This window comes from Lithobates pipiens, unplaced genomic scaffold, assembly GCF_037356315.1.
Source record: "Lithobates pipiens isolate NorthernLeopardFrog02 unplaced genomic scaffold, aLitPip1_a1.2 Scaffold_13, whole genome shotgun sequence".
Classification (NCBI taxonomy): Eukaryota; Metazoa; Chordata; class Amphibia; order Anura; family Ranidae; genus Lithobates; species Lithobates pipiens.
Genome location: NW_027507718.1, coordinates 309,032,311 through 309,058,536, shown reverse-complemented (window position 1 = coordinate 309,058,536; position 26,226 = coordinate 309,032,311). Strand labels below are relative to the sequence as shown.

Here is a 26,226-nt window from a genome sequence, read left to right as displayed (position 1 = left end):
TTTAGATGCCAGCGCCTGGACCCAAAGCCCACTGAAGAATTGCCATGGCTGAGGAGAGTGCTGGATCCCTGGACAGGTAAGTGTCCTTATATTAAAAGCCAGCAGCTACAGTATTTGTAGTTACTGACTTTTCATTTTTTAGGGGGAGACTGAAGCTCCTCTTCACATGAGGAAGGATTTTGTTTAGAGAGCAATTTAGAAAAAGCTAAGACCATGGCTAAAAGTTGAATTACTCTAGGTGAATAGGGGGAATGTGGTATATATCTACAATAACACATTCCATTTCCAATAAGTTCAAAAAGATATCTTTTATTCTTATCCACCTATATTTTCTACCGAGAACAGAGACCCTGTGGACCAGAACTGACACTCCACATGCATACAATGAATAAACGGAATGAAATCCTGACCGAATACAGTGCCTCCAGAGGTGGTTAGTTGTCTCAACAGAAAGTCTCCTGGAGGCAAATCGGGGAGGTTTTAAAAAATAAAGTGGCATCAAACACAGATTGTCTCTTTAAAGAGCCATTCATATCCATCATATTCCATGAGATAAGACTGATTAGTTGACTTACCATGAGAGAGCATCTACATTAACTATGTCATTGAGCTTATCAGGATGGTTCTTAGATGACAGAAGGATGAAACAGGAGTTCTGTCGAGTAGCACAACTTTTAATTTCACACTATGCATGCAGAGTCCAGTTGCTGAGGCAACAGCAAGTGCAAATGGCTAATTAAAAGAAAGAGCTAGCCCAGTCTGCGTTAAAATGTAGGTTGTAAAACTGCATACAAAATTTAAAGTTGTGTAAAAAACACTCAAACATGAAGGGCAACATGTCCATATGCATCTTATCATATAAATATAAGAACAATTTAAGCACAAGCTATGTAGGTGTTAACAGCTGGGAGATAGTATGGACTTGCAAGCATCAAATTTTAAAACTATTGCACAAGTTAAATTTTGAATTGGCAAGTATCTGTAACCAATTAGCTATCTTTCCTTAACAAAGTTTGGCAGAGTCAGCCTGAAAAGTCAAAGTGGGTCTCATTTCGCATAAGTAGCTCTCTCATTAGCCAAGGTTCTTGTTGCCTTGATATTCCTAATTATGTTTAGTAGGACATCAAGACAACATTTATCAAGCAAATTAGCAACACAATTAGTCGCAAATCACACTACCTTTCCCTCAGTAAAGTCTCTGTACGAGGTTTACAGACCTGTATTCCTGGCCAGTACTTTTGTTAATCAGAAGTCATAAATTCCGCCTTTGGTTGCTTTCACCTGCCACCAATTAAAACCTGCCCCTGACCTCCTCCTAATTCAGTGTTTCTCAACTCCAGTCCTCAAAGTGCACCAACAGGTCCTGTTTTCAGGTTTTCCCTCAGATGAAACAGCTGTGGTAATTACAAAGGCTGTGAAACTGATCAAATCACCTGTGCAAAATAATGGAAAGCATGAAAACATGACCTTTTGGGGCGCCTTGAGGACTGGAATTGAGAAACTATGTCCTAATAATGCCTCTGTTTAGGGGGGATATCTCTTACAGTGGGGCTATATTATTTGATGCCCCGCAGATTTTGTAAGTTTTCCCACTTACAAAGAAATTAAGGGTCTATAATTGTTATCACAGGTGTATTTTAACCACTTTCAGACCGGACCAATTTGCTGGTCAAAGACCAGACCACTTTTTGCGATTCGGCACTGCGTCGCTTTAACTGACAATTGCGCGGTCGTGCGACGTGGCTCCCAAACAAAATTAACGTCCTTTTTTTCCCACAAATAGAGCTTTCTTTTGGTGGTAATTGATCACCCCTGCGGTTTTTATTTTTTGCGCTATAAACAAAAATAGAGCGATAATTTTGAAAAAAACGCATTATTTTTTACTTTTTGTAATAATAAATATCCCCCAAAAATATATAAAAAAACATTTTTTTCCCTCAGTTTAGGCCGATACGTATTCTTCTACATATTTTTGGTAAAAAAAAATCGCAATAAGCGATTATTGATTGGTTTGCGCAAAAGTTATAGCGTTTACAAAATAGGGATAGTTTTATAGCATTTTTATTAATAATTTTTTATTATCTTTTTTTTTTACTAGTAATGGCGGCGATCTGCGATTTTTATTGTGACTGCGACATTGTGGGGGACCCATCGGACATTTTTGACACATTTTTGGGACCATTGTCATTTATACAGTAATCACTGCTATATAAATGCAGTGATTCCTGTGTAAATGACACTGGCAGTGAAAGGGTTAACCAGTGGGTGGCAGTGTAGGGGTTAAGTGTTCCTAGGGGTGTGTTACTAACTGTGGGGGGGTTGGGCTTTCATTTAGTGTACACTGATCTCTGCTCCAATCACATGGAGCAGAGATCAGCGTCACTAGTTGCTAGGCAGAATGGAAAAATGTTGTTTATACAGCATTTCCTCCATTCGGCCGCTCCGTGAGACGATCGCGGGGATGCCCGCGGCGATCGAGTCCGCGGGTCCCGCGACCGGACTCACGGGGGTCCCGACCAGCGGCGCGCTCCAGATGGCACGGCGGCAACGAATATTGGACGTACATGTACGCCAATATGCCTGCCCGTGCCATTCTGTCGACGTACATCGTCGTGCGCTGGTCGGGAAGTGGTTAAATGATAGAAACAGAATATCAACCAGAAAAAAAACCAATACAAATGTTATAAATTGAGTTGAAGTTCAGTGAGTAAAATAAATATTTGAACCCCTACCAACCAACAATCATTCTGTCTCCCACAGGAAAAAAACAAAGAGCTGCCAAAGGACATCAGGGACATGATTGTAGACCTACACAAGGCTGGGATGGGCTACAAGACCATCAGCAAGAAGCTTGGTGAGAATGAGACAACTGTTGGAGCCATTATTCGAAAATGGAAGAAGTACAAAACAACCATCAACAGCCCTCGGTCTGGCGCCCCATGCAAGAGTTTGCCTCATGGGGTAAGGATGATCATGAGAACAGTGAGGGATCACCAAACAAACCATTTATAACACAATACTCCGCCATGGATTGAAATCCAGCAGTGCCCGCAAGGTCCCCCTCCTCAAGAAGGCACATGTTACAGGCCAGTCTGAAGTTTGCCAATGAACATCTAAATGATTCAGAGATGGATTGGGAGAAAGTGCTGTGGTCAGATGAGATCAAAAATTTAGCTCCTTGGCATTAACTCGACTCGTCGTGTTTGGAGGAAGAAAAATGCTGACTATAACCCTAAGAACACCATCCCTACAGTCAAGCACAGAGGTGAGAACATTATGCTTTTGGGGCTGTTTCTCTGCTAAAGGTACAGGTCGACTTTGCCGCATTGAGGGGCCATGTATTGTAAAATCTTGGGTGAGAACCTTCTTTCACTGAAGATGGGTCGTGGATAGGTCTTCCAGCATGACAATGACACAAAACATACCGCAAAGGCAACAAAGGCGTTACTCAAGACGAAGCACATTAAGGTCATGGATTTGCCTAGTCTTCAGACCTTAATCAAATAGAACATTAATGGAGGGAGCTGAAACTTCGAGTTTCCAAGCAACAGCCAAGAAACCGTAAGGATTTAAAGAAAATATGTAAAGGAAAGTGGACCAAAATCCCTCCTGAGATGTGTGCAAACCAGGTAACTACAAGAAATGTCCTTACCTCTGTGCTTGCCAATAAAAGGTTTCTCCACCAAGTACGAAGTCATGTTTTGCTTGAGGATCAAATACTTATTTTACTCACTGAACTGCAACACAATTTTAAACATTTCTATCATGTGTTTTTTCTGGATTTTTGGTTGATATTCTGTCTCTCATTTAAAATACACCTATGATAAAAAATTATTGACCCTTCATTTCTTTGTAAGTGGACAAACTTACAAAATCTGCAGCGGATAAAATAATTATTTTCTCCACTATATCTTCAGAAATAAATCTATCTTAACTGTCACACTTGACTATCCAGGAATATAGCTACACAGGTTTGTAAACCTGTCGCAAATACTTTGGTGAAGGAGATGTAGTCTGAATAGTGACTAATTTTATTGCTAATTTGCTTTATAAATGTCCTCCAGAGTGTTGTATTTAGTTTTGGGCGGACTATCTAGGTATATATATTATATGGGTAGGTTATATCTAGTTTTGGGTGAACTTACTTTTTACTCTGTTTTAATGTTGTTTGTCTCCTGTGCCAGATTTAGACACTGTTTTGCTTGAATCTCTCTGAAAAAGAAATAAAATAAAAAAGTACAATATTGTCTCAAGGAGAGAAATGTAAAAATAACGGCAAAGTACATGATACGAATGATACAAAGCTCATTACCATGCCAGAGCTGTGCTTTATCTAGGGCTGGTTTGGTTCTACAAAGTCCTTCCTGACTGAGAAGAATTTAAAATGATGGATTTAAATGAGTAGTCTGGTTCATGAATGATAGATAGATCAATATTAGGAGAAAGCTAAGCAGAAAAGAAGTAAAGAATGTCTTTGATATGCTTATGTTAGCAATTAAAATGCTATATTAGGATACTAAAGGTCAGTGAGAAAAGGTAGTGTTAATATATAAGGAAGCATGTACTCCAAGTGGAAAATGTCAAGATAGCTCACTTACAGTGCAATCACACGCAAAACTTAAAGTCCCACACTTTAATAAAACATATTATTCCCATTATTTCCCATTAGCCCCCAGATTTAACTATGATACCTTTTTTCTCATTCAACTTGAAATGATGAAAATAACCCCAAACATATAGGTACCTGTGATGTCATCAAAAGCATCAGTTTGTGTTTTTTTGCTCTCCCTGGTCTATGTGGGAGGGCAAACAGTAGCACGGCTCATTATTTCCTCTCCCCACAGTAAACTACACATCCCTACTTCCATTGGGATATTTGTTTCCTGTTTGGGTGTTATTTGGACAGGTGCGTAGGCAGTGTCAGGGGAGTCTTGTTTTGTGGTGCAGCCCCCATCCCCATAGCCTTTTTTGATATTTTCCAGTAGCTGCAATTAGATAAATGCAGCCACTGCTTCTCTCTAGTATAGACATGCAAAGAATACAGATCAAAAAATATATATTTAAACGGGGCCAGGCGCTACCGGTAGTAGCTAAAAAGAGGTGTGTGCATAGAGGTAAGTACACATCCAGCACTAACCACCTAAGAATCCACAATAATAATTGGAGGTAGGAAACCACACCTTCCACTAATAAAGTACAGGAAAAAGGAGTAAGCAAAACAAATGGCAGGCAAGACCATATAATATACCCCACTAGTAGATAATACAATTAAGTACTAATTGTGATACGCGCTAATATCTATAGTATGCTGAGGAGTGTCACAAAGTGTATATATATATCTCATACCACACCCAAAGGTGCATATATAAACCATTAGTTAACACTTATGTAGCCATATGCCAGATGGACAGGTTAATCACAGCAACAAGAAATATATATATATGAAAACAACAAATAATACTAGAATGTATCTATGCAACCCCAGAAGGTTATTAGAAGTGTATATACATGTGTATACACACATACATATACACTAAAACCGTAAAGTGCTAAAGTAAACCATAAAATGCTAAGAACCGCAAAAGTGCAAAGGGTACGGAAATGTGCACGAAGTGCAAAAAAAATGTGTAATACACATAAAGTGCCAAGTGTTAGTATAACAAATAAAAAACCATCACAATAAAAAATAGGTAAAAGTAAACCAATGAAGGTACATTGATACAAAAGTCCAGCAAAAAAATCATATATAACCCAAAAAACATAAGGGGTGCAGTCCAAAAACAAAAAGGAGGTATGTGTCCTCAGAATCTTCAAGTAGGTGCAGGTTAAGGTGACTGGTGCTCAAATACATAAAATTCAGGCGACTTCCGTGCTCGCCCCCTCAGCTCCCCACTCAGTGAAACTTTAAGCCCACGAAGGGCAATCAGGCCTGTAGATCTCACACAGCAGGGACCAGTCCACAGAAGGAGGGTCTAGAGGAGGCAGTTTTCCACTCTTTTCTTGGTGTGTAGAGAGGGCTTGTACTGGTGAATCAGCGTATCCTCAAGAAGAAAAAAGGGGGGGGGCTCCATAGTGTAGTAATTCCAGGTCTCAAAAGGTTAATTTTTTAAAAACATATACTTTATTGGTTAACACACCAGATAAAGGAGATGTGTTTTTTTCAAAAACAAATAACATGACCCCTAGGGGGTAATATTCATGAAAAAATTACAGTCCCGGGTTGACTAAAATAGATAAGCAAAGTCTTTTTGCGAAAAACAAAACAAAAATTGTAAGATATAATAAAATAAATAGTAAGATAAAAAAAGAGAGGTGTGAGGTAGGTATTATGTTTGCACACCTCCTCTAACTCAAACCCTTATGAGCAAAAGTGGTAATGAGCAAAAACAAAAACAAGAGTAGGCAGGGGGAAAAAAAAAGGAATCCTAGGTGCAGCTGTCTATACCACAGGGTTAGGATCCGCAATTCCCAGCATAGCAGCCTGGGGGGGGGGGGGGGCATACACCACTAATCCTCACGGGAGATGGTACCCTGCCGCCTGTAGTAAAACTGACAGTGCCCAGCCTTATCGGTAAGAACAAGCACGCTTACGAGCGAGTCTAGCGTGCGTTCCGCCCTGCGTTCCACCTAGCTCAAACAATCGATCCGGAAGTGGTGTGCGTGTTTACGTCAAACGCGTTTCGTCATAGGACATCTTCAGCGACGATAACACGCACCCACATCTTAAATGTCCAGAGGGGGACCACCCATAAGGTTGAAGAGGATATGTGATAGGTCACGCTGGGAATTGCGGATCCTAACCCTGTGGTATAGACAGCTGCACCTAGGATTCCTTTTTTTTTTCCCCCTGCCTACTCTTGTTTTTGTTCATTACCACTTTTGCTCATAAGGGTTTGAGTTAGAGGAGGTGTGCAAACATAATACCTACCTCACACCTCTCTTTTTTATCTTACTATTTATTTTATCATATCTTACAATTTTTGTTTTTTTGTTTGTATATTTTTTTATTTTTTATTTTTTTATTTTTTGCAAAAAGACTTTGCTTATCTATTTTAGTCAACCCGGGACTGTAATTTTTTCATGCATATTACCCCCTAGGGGTCATGTTATTTGTTTTTAAAAAAAACACATCTCCTTTATCTGGTGTGTTAACCAATAAAGTATATGTTTTAAAAAAATTAACCTTTTGAGACCTGGAATTACTACACTATGGAGCCCCCCCCCCCTTTTTCTTCTTGAGGATACGCTGATTCACCAGTACTAGCCCTCTCTACACACCAAAAAAAGAGTGGAAAACTGCCTCCTCTAGACCCTCCTTCTGTGAACTGGTCCCTGCTGTGTGAGATCTACAGGCCTGATTGCCCTTCGTGGGCTTAAAGTTTCGGTGAGTGGGGAGCTGAGGGGGCGAGCACGGAAGTCACCTGAATTTTATGTATTTGAGCACCAGTCACCTTAACCTGCACCTACTTGAAGATTCTGAGGACACATACCTCCTTTTTGTTTTTGGACTGCACCCTTTATGTTTTTTGGGTTATATATGAATTTTTTGCTGGACTTTTGTATCAAAGTACCTTCATTGGTTTACTTTTACCTATTTTTTATTGTGATGGTTTTTTATTTGTTATACTAACACTTGGCACTTTATGTGATTAAGTATTACACATTTTTTTGCACTTCGTGCACATTTCCGTACCCTTTGCACTTTTGCGGTTCTTAGCATCTTATGGTTTACTTTAGCACTTTACGGTTTTAGTGTATATGCATGTGTGTATACACATGTATATACACTTCTAATAACCTTCTGGGGTTGCATAGATACATTCTAGTATTATTTGTTGTTTTCATATACATATATTTCTTGTTGCTGTGATTAACCTGTCCATCTGGCATTTGGCTACATAAGTGTTAACTAGTGGTTTATATATGCACCTTTGGGTGTGGTATGAGATATATATATACACTTTGTGACACTCCTCAGCATACTATAGATATTAGCGCGTATCACAATTAGTACTTAATTGTATTATCTACTAGTGGGGTATATTATATGGTCTTGCCTGCCATTTGTTTTGCTTACTCCTTTTTCCTGTACTTTATTAGTGGAAGGTGTGGTTTCCTACCTCCAATTATTATTGTGGATTCTTAAGTGGTTAGTGCTGGATGTGTACTTACCTCTATGCACACACCTCTTTTTAGCTACTACCGGTAGCGCCTGGCCCCGTTTAAATATATATTTTTTGATCTGCTATTACTTGCATTTCCTTTTTGGGATCGCAAGGTATAGGGGTGGCGACACCGTTTTAGTGCCCTGTCGGTCTGTGCCATTTTCTTGCCAGTACCTCTGTGGCGCGGTCTGGTTTTGTGTGACCTGTGTTTATCATTACTATGCAAAGAATACAGCCACTGTATGCCTGCCCATCGTGTAACTTTGGAAAAACATTGTGCTCAGTGCTCTTCTATTTCTATAGGTGGAACGTGGGGCAAAAATGTAAGGACTAGACTGTAGACTTCATATGTCTGTATGATGCAGAATGCTGTCTCCCCCCCCCCCCCCATCGGACTGATTCCGTCGGACCCAATTTTCCAACATGTTGGAAATATTTCCCGACCAACTGGGCCGATCGGACATACTCCGATCATGTGTAGAGAATTTTGATCGGACCAAGTGCCAGGCATGCTCAGATCAAATTACTACATCAAAGCTATTGGCTACTAGCCTGAATGTAGTCCCATCGTAACAAAATTACGTCATCACGTTCTGAAAGATCGGATTTTTCGCCAACTTTGTCTGACCGTGTGTAAGCAACAGTTTCGGACAAGATCCGACGGACAAAATCTGACGGGCAAAATCCGACGGATTTGGTTGTGGAAATCTCCGACCGTGTGTACAGGGGCTTAATGTACACTACTGAAGTCGCTCTAACTTCAGAAAAGGTTCCTGTACTACTTCAATCCGACTTCTAGGCAACTTGTACCCATTGATTTCAATGGAAGTTGACTCCAAGTCTGATGCCCTGTCTTAACTGAAGCAACTTTCCAGGAAGTAAAAATAGTTTTCTAGGCAAACCCCTCCCTCCCACAGAGCTGATTATTATGTGATTGGCCACTGGCAAAGTCCCCTGTGCTGGAGGCAACTTCAAGATGCCTTGTTCATACTCAAATTGTGTCCAAGTTGCCTCCTAAAGTCTCACTGGAAGTCGTGTTGCCCCTGTGTGAATGGACTCTTAAGCACACCACTGTCTTCAAGGGAGACTGGCTACTTGCATCTCCCCCCCCCCTTTGTTAGACCCCAAAAGTGTTGCACTAGTCACTCTGTTCTCTATTGCTCCCATGTCTTCAGGAAGACTTCCTTCTTTTTTATCCTTATTAAGCAGGTTTGTTTTCAAACCTGGAGGCAATTTTCTTATATTAGTATGGTGGGGGTTAGCTCTAGTGAGGATCTTCTTTCTTGGGGAAAAGGGTAGTCCAAACAGCATGTCTTTTCTTGTAGTCAGTTTTATTTAAAAAGAAACAGAACAAAACAGGAAATAAATCTTTGCCATCCAGGTACTAACTAAACAGGAGAGATTCCTCTGACAAACCAAGCTCTTTTCTCAGTCACAAAAAAAAAAACAAAAAAAAAAAAAACACACACACAACAAGCTTTTTTACAAACTTTTTCCCTTTCAGAAGACCAAGACCACCTTTACTTTTCAGCCGATAGAGAGTAGATATTGAAACTTGTGGTCTCTTCCCATGCCACAAAAACCTAGTCATATATTTCGTTATCAGACTCACATCTTTAGGTTTAAGAAGAGTCTGTAATGTTTTCAGGGAACAGAGTAGATAAGAGGAAGATCTGCCCACATTTTCAGTTCAATTTTATCACTGTTGGATAATTCAAAGTACACAATGAACATGGCATCTTTACTGTATTTTATCCCTAAATACGGAATATATTCCTTTACAAATAGGGTATTTGTATTTTGTACACAATTTCTATGACATATACTGTAAATGTATTTGGCAATATATATATATTTTTTTTTAATTTATACGCAAGCCTGAAAATCTATTGTACTTTTCAAAACGTTTTTGAATCGCTGGAACATTCCATTCTGGCTTTAATGAGAAAATTAATACGTCATCCACAAATAATGCGGTTTTAGTCTCTATTTTTCCTATTTTGCTTGCCTTCAGAGATGCCAAAAAATTTAGATATCAAAACAAGGGTACAATAGCAAAGTAGTGAAAGTGCACACCCTTTTTGAGTGCCCTTTATCAATCGAATCAGTTGTGATAAATTCATAGTGGGGATCCTAGTGGAGGGGAATAATACATTTTTTGAATAAAATCCAAGTTATTATCCTGGTCCAGCATTCAGCAGACTCTGGCAGCTGACTCCAGCCCTTCTATGGTCCTTCTCCAAACCCTGCACATTGCTCAGGACATCTAGTCCTACAGATACCAACCGGACCTTTGAGGGCAACCATAATGCTGATGCAGCCTACAATTTAATTGAGTTTGACACCCCTGATCCAACTCATCAAATGGACACAGTGAGGTATAATACTGTTTTAGACTATGCTTAATCTTTTAAATGAAGTTTGTATAGGTACCCAAGTCCTCCTTCAGGTTAGATATACAAGTGGAATGTCTAACCTCCTTACACAGTCTAGGTAGCTTTATTACCAAATGTATGATACTGTACATTATGTACAGAATACAGTTGCTCAAGACTGTCTTTTGGCAAAATGCCATTTATTCTTATTTTATTTATTTATTCTTATTTTCCAACATATTGCTTGATTTTGTTTATTTTGGGCTTCTTGTAAGTTATAACTGGACTATTTACAATTTTTAGAACAACATTTTTTGTGTATACTTTTGTATATGAAAGAATTCTGGGGGGAGGAAAATTGTCTCTTTTTTTTTCTCTCTCTGTTTGCTGCATGTATTTTATGTGGTTTTAAAGATCGGTTCTTTATATTGTAGAAATATCAATATGTCATCGAGTTTTTTGCTCTTCATCCCTGATGAAAGTTCTGTGATACCAGCAACTGGAAACGCGTTGGTGTGGGTGATATAAGAAGAGTATTTTAATCATTCATTTATTGGCTTATCTTATTGATCTATGTATTTGTCTATTTGTAAACACGCCACTGAGACATTATCAGTTCATGTGTCTTTTTGGCGTTTTTTTGGCGGTATTTTGTACTTCTGTTGTAACTATTAACCACTTGCTTACTGGGCACTTAAACACCCTTCCTGCCCAGACCAATTTTCAGCTTTCTGTGCTCTCACATTTTGAATGACAATTACTCAGTCATGCAACACTGTACCCAAATGAATTTTATGTCCTTTTTTTCCCCACAAATAGAGCTTTCTTTTGGTGGTATTTGATCACCTCTGGGGTTTAAATTTTTTGCGCTATAACTGAAAAAAAGACCGAAAATTTTGAAAAAAAACGCATATTTCTTTGTTTCTGTGACAGAATTATGCAAATTATTAATTTTTCTTCATAAATTTTGGCCACAATTTATACTGCTACATATCTTTGGTAAAAATAATCCAAATTAGTGGATATTATTTGGTCTTTGTGAAAGTTAGAGAGTCTACAAGCGGTGGTCTCATTTCTTGCGACCCGAACAAGTCGGGAAAGTACAAATACCCCCCAAATTACCCCTTTTTGGAAAGTAGACATTCCAAGGTATTTAGTAAGAGGCATAGTGAGCTTTTTGATGTTGTCATTTTTCTCCCACAATTCTTTGCAAAATTAAGATTTTTCATATTTTTTTTTTCTCCACAAAATTGTCATTGTAATAGGTTATTTCTCTCACATGGCATGTGTATACCACAAATGACACCCCCCAAAAAATTCTGCTACTCCTCCTGAGTATTACAATACCACATGTGTGGGACTTTTCCACAGCCTGGCCACATAGAGAGGCCCAACATGCAGGGAGCGCCATCAGGTGTTCTAGGAGCATAAATTACACATCTAACTTTTTGATTACTTATTACACTTTTGAAGCACCAGGACAATGACACGTGACACTGATGACAGATGGCACTGATACGTGGCAATGATGACACTTATACGTGGCACTGATGACACGTGGCACTGATGACAGATGGCACTAATATGTGGCACTGATGACAGATGGCCCTAATATGTGGCACTGATGACACGTGGCACTTATACGTGGCACTGATGACACGTGGCACTGATGACAGATGGCACTAATACGTGGCACTAATACGTGGCACTGATGACAGATGGCACTAATACGTGGCACCGATGACAGATGGCACTAATACGTGGCACCGATGACGCGTGACACTGATGACAGATGGCACTGATAAGTGGCATTGATGACACGTGACACTGACAACAGATGGCACGTGACACTGACAGGTGGCACTGATGACAAATGGCACTGATGACAGATGGCACTAATACGTGGCACTGATGACAGATGGCACTATGTGGCACTGATGACACGTGGCACTGATGACAGATGGCACTTATACGTGGCACTGATGACAGATGGCACTGGGGACAAATGGCACTGACAGGTGGCACTGGGGGCAGGTAGCACTGGGGTGGATGGCACTGGGGTGACTGGGGCGGATGGCACTGGGGCAGGATGGCACTGGGGCGGATGGCACTGGGGCAGGATGGCACTGGGGCAGGATAGCACTGGGACAGGATAGCACTGGGGGAGGATGGCACTGGGGGAGGATGGCACTTTTTTTTTTCTTTTTTTCACTAAATGCCGCTGCAGCCATTCATCTCTCCCCTCTCACACTGTCTGTGTGAGGAGGGAGAGCGGCGCTGAGAGATGATCTCATATGTTTACATATGAGATCATCTCCCATTGGACACGCCGATCGTGCTGTAAACGGCCGCTGTGATTGGCCGTTTACAGCGATCTGTGTTTGCCTGTCCCCGGGGGACACGGCAAACACAGTACTTCCCCGATGCGCGCCCACGGCGGCGCGCATTGCGGAAGTAAACATTAGGACGTCCAGGGACGGCCTCCCGGACGAAAGCGCCCGCTCTACGCCCGTCATTCGGCTATAGGGCGGGCGCGAGGTGGTTAATAAAGTATGTATATGTTGTCAATTGTTGTTTGGTGTTGGTGGTCATTTAAAATCCCACCCATTCAGGGGGGTTCTTTCTTTGTATAGTCTAACAGGGATGGGACCACCTCACCAAATCTTTTTGACCCATTGTTAGCCCCTTTTTTTCCTGCCCTTTCTTGGGTTCTTTTGGTAAAACAAAAAAAGTGTCTGATCCTCGGATCTCCACAGATCTAGACAAATAAATCTTGACTGTCTGGACAACGTCCAAGGAGTGCATTTGTGTCTCTTCCGCCTAACGAGGCTGAGGGGAAAAAAGAACGCAAAACAAAGTCCCTATTTAAATGAAAGGCTGACACCACTTTTGGCAAAAAGGATGCAACAGGTCGTAACACGACCCCATCATGGTGAAGGATCAAGTACGGTTCCTTGCATGAAAGGGCTACCAACTTCAATACCGTTCTAGCCGAGGGGATAGAATTTCCTTGATAGGTTCCAATGGTTGTTTCTGTAACACAGATAGCACCAAGTTCAAGTCCCAAGGACACATAGGTGACCTAATGGGGGGAAGCAAGCAAGTTGCCCCCTGCATAAAAGGTTCGGACCAGTGGATGGGAGGCTAAAGTTCTTTGGAAAAATACTGATAGGGCCGAAACTTGACCTCCGATTGTACTGAAAGACAATTTGATTTCCACAGCTGACTGTAGAAAAGAGAATTCTCCCAATCACATATTTCTGAGGATGCCATTTTTTGGCTTCACACTAAGCAATATAAGTCTTCCAGACCTTATGATAGATCTTCCTTGTGACAGCTTTTCTAGAATTCACTAGGGTAGACACCACTGGTCCAGAGATGCCACAGTCTTTTAACACCCAGGCTTCAATAGCCATGCTGTCAAATTTAGAGACTGTAAGCTGGGGTGGAATATAGGACCTTAAGACAGTAGATTGAGGCGACGTGGAAGCGTTCATGGTCCGTCTATTGTCAGAATGACTGGAACCCCCTCTCTCCAAATCCTGTGCAACAAGTGTGGTAGGAGAGGGATCAGAGGGAAAGCCTAAACCAGGGAGTACTAGCTCCATGGAACTACCAGAGCATCTGCTCTGATTGCCAGAGGATCTCTTGTTCGGGACACAAACTGCTATAGCTTGTTTATATTGAGATTAATTAGAAAAAAGGAATCAAAAATAAACACCACATCCCAATATGTAGAACAGGAAAAGAAGGGCTAGAGATCACAAACCTTGGGACTTTAAAAGTGTTGTAAATTGGAAATGTAACTACATGTAACTACACTGATATCATTCTTATAAAAAAAAAAGATTTTTATTGTTACAAAAGATTAAAAAACATGAATTTTGTATTTTCAAATCTGCTGTTGCAATTGAGCGTTTAGACACCGACAATACCACATGTTTCGCTCAGCAGAGCTTCTTCAGGAGGTATTTTATGTGGCGACTGTTAAACTATGAATAACAAAAGATTTAATGAATACACATGTACAATCCATGTAAAAAAATACAAAATAACATAACATAACTAAATTATATACATGTTTCAAAATATATCAAAGTATATATAAAAAAATACATATATCAAATATAGGGCATAGGAAAAAAATGTTTTATCAGCTTAGATTATGGAGTTGCTGAAAATAAAATAAATGTATGAAATAAAAAGACAAAACAAAATGCAAAAAACATGAACCTTACCACAACTGTTGCAAGTGTGTATTTAGATAACGGATGAAATGAGAAAATACAAATATTCATATGTGCAATGAAACACCAGAACTCTATGCATTGAACTCCATCAAGGTATGCAGAAAAGGACAAAATTTCATTGGAAAGTTCTTTCCATTAAAAAACAACACAAGGTAGTATAAACAAGCATATATACCGTATTTGCCGGCGTATAAGACGACTGGGCGTATAAGACGACCCCCAAAATTTCCAGTTAAAATGTAGTGTTTGGGATATACTCTCCGTATAAGACTACTGCTGTACTGGTATACCGGTAGATATTTTACTGGTACTGTATGTGGTATAACAGCCACCTTACCAGCGATTTGCTGGTTGCTTTAAACAAATCATAGTCCGGTAAGCTCTCCCTGCCTGCCTGCCCAGCCCTCCCTGTCTCCAAGACTAATGCAAAATACGCCCCTTTCACTTGTCTGGCCCGCCCTTGTATCCTATTACCGTACATCTGCCTCTCAGAACTAGCACATGCGCGCCTGCTCCTCTTCGCTCCAGTCCTCAGGAGCGAAAGCTCGTCAGAGAAGAGGTATGGTAATAGGATAGAAGGGCGGGCCAGACGGGTGAAAGAGGCGTGTTTTGCCGCTGTATGTCTTTTTTTTTTTTTTTCGGCATCCCAGACGCCTGCAGCTTGTAGCTTGCATACAGGGCGGATGTCACGGCGGCTGCGGTATTTTGGAGCTCCCTCCGCGGCGATCGCAGAAGTTTCCTATAAGACGACCCCCGGCGTATAAGACGACCCCCGACTTTTGAGAAGATTTTAATGGGTTAAAAAGTCGTCTTATACGCCGGAAAATACGGTAAATATCAATAAGAGATCAGGTGTTCAAATTGTCAATGGTTAAAAAGGAAACAAAATTACCCTTAATGAATCAATATAATTGAATCAATTGCAAATTTGATGTGTCACTCCCATATTGATGGGTAGGATATGAAAATATTGGGGGACAAATCAAGCCAGGCAAGGGTCTGAAGGATCTCAAGTATGGTCAAATGAGGCCAAAAGACAAAACAGACCAATCCAGACCAAGAACCTAAAAAATAAATTGAAATCAAAACTAGAAAAGAATTTGTCCGTTTTCAATGGCTAAACGCCATCTAGATGTATCGAAAGTTGGGTAATGAAATATTCTTACCAAAAGGACATCCAGCTCAATAGAAAGTAACCAGGAGAGAGGCTACTCTCTGTCTGCTTTTCAGTGTTTCGGACAGATAATGATGGAGAATTTTTTTTTCCTATGCCCTATATTTGATATTTTTTCTTTATATAAACTTTGATATATTTAGAAAAATGTATATAATTTAGTTATGCTATGTTATTTTGTATTTATACATGGATTGTACATGTGTATTCATTAAATCTTTTGTTAATCATAGTTTAACAGTTGACACATAAAATATCTACTGAAGAAGCTCTGCTGAGCGAAACATGTAGAGAAAGTGGTATTGTCGTTGTCTAAACGCTCAAGTGCAACAACAGATTTGGAAATACAAAATTGTTTCATGTTTTTTAATCTTTTGTAACAATAAAAATCTTTTTGTTTTTTTAAATAAGAATTATATCAGTGTATTTACATTTCCAATTTAAAACACCTTTAAAGTCCCGAGGTTTGTGACCTCTAGCCCTTCTTTTCCTATGTTATAGCTTGCTGTTGAACCTGGATGCCAGTAGGTCAACCTCTGGCCATACCCAACATTGGCAAATTTTCTGGAACACCCCTGGGTGTAGGGACCATTCCCCCAGGCAGATCTGCTGGTGGCTGATAATCTGCCTTCCAGTTCTTTACTCCCGGGATATGGACTGCCGATAAATTCGGCACCTGTCCCTCTGCCCAGGCTAGTATGTCCTTCACCTCCTTCAGAGCTGAACAACTCCTGGTACCGCCTAGGTGGTTTATATAGGCCACTGCAGTGGCATTGTTGGAATTAACTCTAATAGGGCAGTCCTGAAGCTCCACCGTCTATGACCCTAGGGGTAGTTGTACTGCCCGTAATTTCAAGACATTGATGGGCAGGATCTGTTCCGTCCTTGATCATTTCCCTTGAGCTGAGAGACTGGCATCTGTAGTTAGTACTCTCCAAGTTATCGGGAGGAAGGATCTTCCCTTTCACAGGTTCTGATCCTGGAACCACCAGTTCAGGCTTAAGCGTGCCCGAGGAGATAAGAACATTGGATAATCCAGGGCTTGTCCTCTCCTGTTCCAAGCCAACAAGATGTCTTGTTGTAGAGGCCTGGAATGGAACTGGGCATAGGGTACCACCTCGAATGAAATACTAATACAGTCCTTTCAGATTGTAGCCTCACTCCAGATGGAAGACTTTTTAGCCTCCATTGATATAAAACACAAGTATTTACACTAGAGGTCGACCGATATATCGGCCGATATTTGCCGTTTTTTAATTAATCGGCATCGGCCGATTGTGCTGATAAAAAGCCGATTTAGAACTACAGCGGGACTTTGAAATGACTTCTGTATAGAAGTCAGTGCAAGTTGACTGAGTCGTCATAGCAACCCTTTCCTCCTCTCTGGGCAGACTGCCAAGAAAAGAACAGAAAGATACAATGTTTACACTTGAATGAATGAAGTCATCTCTGTGTGTAGAAGTTCTCAGTTTAACCATTTAAAGACTAAATCTTTTCTGACACTTGTTGCTTACAAGTAAAAATCCTGTATTTTCGGCCAGAAAATCCCTTAGACCCCCCAAAAATGATATATATTTTTTTTAGCAGAGATCCTAGGGAATAAAATAGCGGTTGTTGCAATATTTTATGTCACACGGCATTTGCACAGAGGTCTTTCAAATGCATTTTTTTGGGAAAAAAATACACCATTTAAAAAAAAAAAAAAACAGTAAAGTTAGCCCTTTTTTTTTTTTTTTGTCCAAAAGTTTTGACTACCTGTTTTTATTTAATATATAGTTTTTTTTTTTTTTTTTTTTATCTAAATCATACATACAAGTAAACTGATTGGAGGTTTGTTCTGTTTAATAAATGTTTAAAGCGGGAGTCCACCGGGACTCCGCGTTTTTTTTTTTTTTTAAAGCCAGCAGCTACAAATACTGCAGCTGCTGACTTTTAAAATAGTGACACTTACCTGTCCAGCGCGCCCGCGATGTCGGCACCCGAAGCCGATCGCTAGGTCGTCTGTCGGGTCCTGCCGCCGCCATCTTGGGTATGGGAATCAGGAAATGGAGCCTTTCGGCTTCATTTCCCGATTCCCTACTGCGCATGCGCGAATTGCGCTGCGCAATAAGGACGCTCCCCGCTGCCTCTGGGAGCTGTGTGTTTCCCAGCAGGCAGCGGGGCACTTGCGGGAAGGGGCGGGCACTTGCGGAAAGGGGCGTAAGTTACGCCCCTTTCCGCAGAGAGCTGTCCCGGAAGTGGGTGCAGTTACCTGGATTATCCAGGTAACTGCACCCCCCTCCCCCCTGAAAGGTGCCGATTGTGCCACCGGAGGGGGGGAGGGTTCCGATGAGCGGAAGGTCCACTTTAGGGTGGACCTCCGCTTTAAGTGTAAGATATTTTCTGTATCACTTATGAAGACTGCTTTCACACTGGAGCGGGCAGGCGTTGATGGTAAAATGCAAGTTTTAGCGGCTCTTTACCATCATTTTAGCGGTGCTATTTGGCTGCTAGTGGGGCACATATAACCCAGCTAGCGGCCAAGGAAGAGGTTAAATGCGCCCATGAAGCACCGCTGCCAAATCGCATTGCATGCGCTTCGGCAGTGGTGCCCATTCATATCAATGGGCAGGAGTGGTGGAGGAGCGGTACACACCACTCCAAACGTGCTGCTTGCAGGACTTTTTTTTTTAAGATCCTGCCAGCGCATCGCCTCCGTGTGAAAGCACTCTGTCTTTCACGCAGACTGCAGGGGAGCCATTTTGCAGGCGCTATTTTTAGCCCAAAAGCGCCTTAAAAAACGCCCCAGTGGGAAAGGTGTGTTAGATCAAGGGGGATTAAAAATAAATAAATAAAATAAAATCGGCCTAACATATCGGCCCAAAAAAATCGGCATCATATATCGGCCACCATGATTTCTAAATATCGGCATCGGCCAGAGAAAAACCCATATCGGTCGACCTCTAATTTACACATACCTATCTTTCCGTCTCATTAAAGGTTCCTGCGATGTGCAGTAGAAGAACATCATTTTCAGTTTGTGACTCTACCCTTTGGGCTTGCTACAGCTCCCTGGGTGTTCACAAAGGTCCTAGCACCAGTACTGGGTCTTTTAAGGGCCCAAGGGATCCTGGTGCTTGGGTATCTGGATGACTTTCTGCTCAGAGATCACTCATTACAGGCTCTAGAACAGAGCATACCATACACAGTGCGGTATTTAAAATGTTTAGGCCTAATTAGAAATACCAAAAGGTCAACCTTGAAACCAGTTCAAGGTCTAAAGTATTTGGGTCTAATCCTAGGTACGGTCTAAGCCATTTGACCTGATCCTTTACAGACTGGCAGATACCAACTACTGCAATATCTGGCTGAATAGCTGAACTGGCCAAAGAAAATGAAGCCTTTAATAATGATTCCAACTGGGTCTTTCAAGGCCTGTGCGTTATCTACCGGACAAGTTATCTTTTTTAAGGAAGAGACTGCTGCATCTATGGCTGGCATGCTCCCTTTTTTTAACAAACTTTTCATCCATGGGATATAAAAAGGGAAAACCTCTTAAGAGGAACAGAATCCTGTCAGGATGTTCCCAATCAGCATACACTGCCTGTTCCAGCAGGGGGTCTAGGGGGAAAGCCTGTGCGGCCCAAAGAGGCTTCAGGATCCCAAGACAACCAAGGGGGCGCAATCACCTCTGCAAGAGGCAACTTAAAGGCAGAACGAACCATTTCGCTCAGAGTCAGGATGAAAAGCCTCTGCGACTGAGAGGCAGACATCAACTGGATCTCATCCGCTCGGCCCTCCACAGAATCCTGAGCTTTTTAGCTCTTCCCTATTCTCAACCCATTCCTGCCCCAAATTATTAGGCTCCAGTGGATCTGTCACACTTCTTGCTGCCCTGCAGGATGGAGGCAATCCTACCAGCAATCCTGTGCTCTAACCAGCTAGGACCGAGGACAGTTCAACCCTGGTGATAAAGTAAAAAACAAGTTCCTCAGGTCGGGATTTTAAACGGACCACAAACAGTAATCGTAAAAAAATACAAATTTATGAATACATATGACAAAAAACAATATTCAAAAGATAATAAAATCAAACGTGTTGGGGGCAGATATGAAAACAGCTGAGAGGGAAGCCCAAAACTAAAGCTGACAGAGCGTCCAACGCATTTAGAAAAAACACAATGCAGATCTTCTTCAGGGACTAAAAGGGCTTGAAACTTCCAGAACTGTGGCTTAAGTCTATGATGATAGAATACATGTCATCAGAAATATATGAGAGAGCAAAGATATAAATATTACAAACATCTTGCATTTCATAGAGAGAAATCATGCATGCATATTGTGACATCACCAATAAATTAACTGTTGAAAATACTGACCCCAAGTGTAAGTGTTCCTCCCGAACAGCAGAAAATAAGTCAACGAATGAAGAGAGAAAGTGGTCCGTCAGAGTCACGCATGAACAACAGGCCAGGGTATGACCGACCGACAATGATTCATGTAAGACACAATGAGCACTCAAAGGGAATGCTGCTGGCCAATAAATCTGTGATATATCTAGCTTGGATGCTCTGTTGGCTTGGTGGTTTTGGGCTTCCTTCTCAGCTGTTTTCATATAAAACCCAAACACATGTGTTTGTTTTTATTAACTTTGAATAGAGAGATGCACGATTAATCATTAAGAATCGTTATTGCATTTTTTTCCCCGTTGCAATCTTGACAAAGTATTTCACGATTCTTTCTTTATGCAGATAATTCTCTCTGCTCTGCTAAAGCCTACAGCCGTCAAAGGAAAGGAAAGGGAAAAAAAAAAACGGGCAGTCTGCCAAGAATCACAACATTCTTTAGCAGTGGAACTCAAGTATAAACATTGTAACAATTAGTCCTTTAGATCAAAGGAATACACTGTGTAAATGAGGGAAGTTTAACCATTTACACACTAAACCTTTTTCTGACATTTGTTAGTTTCAAGTTAAAAACAATATTTTTTGCTAGAAAATTACTTAGAACCCCCAAACACACACATATTATAATATATATATATATATATATATATATATATTTTTTTTTTTTTATAGTTAAAGTTAGCTCAATTATTTTGTATAATGTAAAAGATTTTATGCTGCGAGAATCGTGATCTTTTTATTCTAAGCAAAAAAATTGTGGTTTTCATTTTGGCAAGAATCATGCAGCTCTATCTTTTTTTTTTTTTTTTGCCATATGTATTAATAAATTTGTATTTTTTTACGATTACTGTTTGTGGTCCATTTAAAATCCCAACCTGAGGGAACTTGTTCTTTACTATACGTATTAGGAATGTGGTACGCAAACAGTACAGTCAGCTAGATGTGGCAAACTTATTTTCTACAACCCTGGTGATAAAGGGTGAAGCAGCAGCATTGACTGTAGGCACAATACCAGATAGACGCAGCGGCTCACTTTGCCCGGAAGCCTCTGGTCCTTCAGGGGATACAACACTGTTCAGAGCCTGCTCTGTATCTCACAGCTACCTTCTGGAAGCACCGCATGCTTGGCCTACACATCTTAAATAAGCTGGGTGTATGCCGGAACGTTCTGTGCACGCATGTATACGCATGTGTGTGTTCTCGGTGACCGTGCGTGGCTGTATTCGCTTATGGCGTAAATCTTTGTGCGTCCAGATAGAGGCTACTGCGCATGTGCGGCAAAGCTGCATGCGCCATAGCTGACAAACTAACGCCGCGTACACACGAGCAGACTGTATGACGTACTTAGTCTGGCGTACTTTCCGCCAGACTGTCCGTCGGAATTTCCGAACGGGCTACTTGCCCACACACGGCACTTTTTGAGCGGACTAATACGGCGTACTAAGTCCGCCGTACTATCCACCCTACTTTTGAAATGAACGGACTCGTCCACACACGCGGAGGAAAGTCCGCTCATTTCGAGCGGCTATCCAGGTAGGCGGGGCCCGCGAAGGAAACGTCGCTTGCCCCGCCGCCTGGTATGGACTTAAAGGGGAACCCCAACGCTGAAAAAAATCGGCGTGGGGGGTCCCCTAAGTCCACAACAGACCCTTGTCCGAGCACGCTACCCGGCCGGCCAGGAAAGGGGGGCGAGCGAGCGCTCCCTCCCCTCCTGAGCTGTACCAGGCCGCGTACCCTCAACATGGGGGGTGCCTTGGGGAAGGGGGGGCCGCGCGGCCCCCCCCACCCCAAAGCACCTTGTCCCCATGTTGATGAGGACAAGGGCCTCTTCCCGACAACCCTGGCCGTTGGTTGTCGGGGTCTGCGGGCGGGGGGCTTATCGGAATCCGGGAGCCCCCTTTAATAAGGGGGCCCCCGGATACCGCCCCCCCGCCCTATGTGAATGAGTATGGGGTACAATGTACCCCTACCCATTCACCTGTAAAATAAAAGTACAAAAAAAACCACAACACACGAGATAAAATACTTTATTGCACAGCTCCGGGGGTCTTCCGTCTTCGGGGGTCTTCTCGCCGGACTCCTCCGCTATCTTCTTGTAGCTCTTTTGCTAGCGGAGGAGTCCGGCTTTCTTCCGCGCCGCCGGCCTCTTCTCCCGACTTCGGGGGTCTTGTCCCCCTCTTCGGTTCTTCTGCCGGGCCACCGCGCCTTCTTCTAGCTCTTTTACAGGCGGTGGCCCAGTCTTCTGTCGCCGCCGCCTTCCGTTCTTCTTCTTCTTCTCCTTCTTCTCCAGGAGATGTTGACTCGACGGTCTCTCCGGCCACAATGCCAGGGCCGTGCTGCGCGGCCACTTATATAGGGACAAGGGGCGGTGTCACATGGCTTTATGTCACATGGGTTGGTGTCACATGGTGACCCCGCCCCCCTTACGATGTCATAGTCCCCATGTGACATCAACCCATGTGACCAACCCATGTGACATAAAGCCATGTGACACCGCCCCTTGTCCCTATATAAGTGGCCGCACAGCACGGCCCTGGCATTGTTGCCGGAGAGACTGTCGAGTCAACATCTCCTGGAGAAGAAGGAGAAGAAGAAGAACGGAAGGCGGCGGCGGCGACAGAAGACTGGGCCACCGCCTGTAAAAGAGCTATAAGAAGGCGCGGTGGCCCGGCAGAAGAACCGAAGAGGGGGACAAGACCCCCGAAGTCGGGAGAAGAGGCCGGCGGTGAGGAAGAAAGCCGGACTCCTCCGCTAGCAAAAGAGCTACAAGAAGATAGCGGAGGAGTCCGGCGAGAAGACCCCCGAAGACGGAAGACCCCCGGAGCTGTGCAATAAAGTATTTTATATCGTGTGTTGTGTTTTTTTTTTGCACTTTTATTTTACAGGTGAATGGGTAGGGGTACATTGTACCCCATACTCATTCACATAGGGTGGGGGGCCGGTATCCGGGGGCCCCCTTATTAAAGGGGGCTCCCGGATTCCGATAAGCCCCCCGCCCGCAGACCCCGACAACCAACGGCCAGGGTTGTCGGGAAGAGGCCCTTGTCCTCATCAACATGGGGACAAGGTGCTTTGGGGTGGGGGGGCCGCGCGGCCCCCCCTTCCCCAAGGCACCCCCCCATGTTGAGGGCACGCGGCCTGGTACGGCTCAGGAGGGGGGCGCTCACTCGCCCCCCTTTCCTGGCCGGCCGGGTAGCGTGCTCGGACAAGGGTCTGTTGTGGACTTGGGGGGGACCCCCACGCCGATTTTTTTCGGCGTTGGGGTTCCCCTTTAAGTCCATACCAGGCGGCGGGGCCAGCGACGTCTCCTTCGTGGGCCCCGCCTACCTGGATACCCGCTCGAAATGAGCGGACTTTTCTCCGGGCGGGAAAAGTCCGCTCATTTCAAAAGTACGGCGGACTGGCATACACACGGGCGGATTGTCCGCCGAAATGCGAGTACGACGGACAGAATTTCGAAAAATCCGAAATACTTAGTACGCCGGACTGCACGCTGAAAAAGTCAGCTGAAGCCCACACACAAGCAGACTGTCCGCTGAAATGTGTTTCGGCGGACTAAGTAGGCCATACAGTCCGCCCGTGTGTACGCGGCATAACAAACTGCGGAGCACAGCGTCACTCTTGCTAACGCGTGTGCGCCATGGTGAACTAAAGCGAAATGGCACGTCGTCGTGCACCATCATACAGGTAAAAAACAGCCGGACACAAGGCAAAAAAAGGTACACTTTGCAAATACCCACAGCTAGCCCAAAAACTCCCCCGTATGGTCACTGCATACAGGTGTCCAGCCCCTAGCTAGCTTGACTGATTGTTACAATCACTGGGACACCCCACAATAAGTAAAGGGGTTTCACATTCCCGTCCAGGCGCAGGGCAGCTTAGAAGCTTTATCTTCACCCTTCATGGTGGTGCAGGGCAGCTTAGAAGCTTTATCGTCACCCTTCATGGTGGGTTCCTGTCATTTGAGGACCTTCAAGGACTGGGTACCCTTTTCATGTTTGGGGTCCACTCCCTTGGACCTGTACAGCACCCTGCAGGAATGCCTTAGCGCTGTGGTGTCCAGGATTCCACTTTGCAGGGTCCAGCGCCCGGAGGTCACGTTACAGGCAAAACCTCGCAGGATGTTGAGTCTTCTTTGCGAGTCTCAGGTACCATTTATCTAAGCATATAAAGCCTGTGTCAAATGGATCCGATCAGTCAAGCCCTTGATTCATTTAAAGAACCGTTTGTGGGACTAGAGACCTGGAGCTCCGAGAGCTCAAACAAACGGTGCCATCCACCTTGTAGACACAGCTAAAAACCTGAAGTGCTTCCTGCATGGGATGGGTTATATACGGGATCATTTCCTGTCTAACGACATTTGGATTTGACATGGGTCGTGGCGTTTCCTCCCTGCATTAGTGTGAACCTAGCCCAATTCCCATTTTAACCTAAGTGGTGGGCTAACTCTCATATTTCCTATGTTTAGTGTAACAGGCATTCTGTCATTGGACCATTCAGGACACGCATAGATTATAATCTAAGACTATTTGATCTAATCAAACATGCATCTCACAGTGGTTCACCCCGAGATCTGCGGACCGCTTCAGGTGTCAATGTAAAGTTAACAAAACCCCCAGATCGGTTTGCCGTGCGAATTGTGAAGTGGTGCAGGAATCAGATCGCATAGATGTAAACACTCATTCGATTAGATTCCAGTGCGGGCCAAAAAAAGGTCCAGCACCATTTTGGTGCGAATGCGATGGGATTTCAGCCATACAGTTTTATATGGCTGAAATCACATCGCACAGACATCACATGTGATCTGCACAGCAATGTGATGTGAATAACATGCAATGTCTGGCATCACAATAGTGTGAACTGGGTCTTAATTATACTTTTAGCTAATTAAACAGCAAGATCCATTTCACAATGACAACGGGCCGTTTTTGGTCACCAGCGGGGCGCCTTTAACCCCCACTACCAGCCAAAGAAAATGAAAAACGCAGCTGATGAAGCGCTTTGCAGGCACTTCGGCAGAGCTGCGCATTCATTTCAATTTCAGGGGCAGCAGAGGAGCGGTGTATACAACGTTCCTCCGCCGCCTCAAAGATGCTGCTTGCAGGACTTTCTCTAACGTCCTGCAAGCGCACTGCCCCAGTGTGAAAGCACTCGGGCTTTCCACTCCGGGGCTGCAGGGGAGGCGTTTTTAAAGGTGCTATTTTTAGCCCAAAAGTGCCTGAACAATGCCACCAGTGTGAAAGGGGGTCTAAGCTATTCAACAAATAGTCACTTAAACAAGCCAAGGTGTCCAGACTGCCCAGGAACAACCCTGGATACACAAAGTACATGACACATTCTCATAATACATAAACATCCCACAGGGGTTCGATAACAAAGTCAAAGGGACATTATATTAATCACATATCCAAGAGATGAGCACACAGAGACAACAGGATTTCACATCTATGAGACACACAATGGGAGAGACACACTTAGTGCCGGTTCGCACTAGTGCGATGCAAGAACCCTGCAAATCCAGTGTGGGTTCCCGCATCGCACCTGAATGGTTCACACTGAGATCTGCGAACCGCTGCGGTTGTTAATGTAAAGTTTATTACACCCCCCCAGATTGGTCAGCAGATCGTGTCATATGGTGCAGGAACCGGATCGAGTGAGAACACCCATATGATCCGATTCCAGTGCGGACAAAAAAAAAGGGTCCTGCACAGACATCACATGCGATCTGAACAGCAATGCGGTGCAAATCACATGCAATGTCTTGCATCGCACTAGTGTGAACCTGGCCTTAACAATAAACACATCACAAACAGTGATCACACTCCATCTCAGACTGTCTGGCACAAGTCTAATGCCTTGTACACACGGTCGGAAATTC

General features: G+C 43.1%; 1 protein-coding gene across 5 annotated transcripts in view; it reads right to left on the bottom strand.

Moving 5' to 3' along the window:
* The window catches only part of LOC143974992 (UPF0462 protein C4orf33 homolog), a 133,393-nt gene that overhangs the window by 95,812 nt on the left and 11,355 nt on the right, over window positions 1-26,226 (bottom strand). For 3 of the 5 annotated variants that reach the window (XM_077476902.1, XM_077476903.1, XM_077476901.1), the window contains exon 2: window positions 4,146-4,212. The exons of the other annotated variants lie outside the window; for them this stretch is intronic. The gene's annotated coding sequence lies outside the window, so the exon portion shown is untranslated. The remainder of the gene's footprint in view (window positions 1-4,145; window positions 4,213-26,226) is intronic. 5 annotated transcript variants of the gene reach the window in all.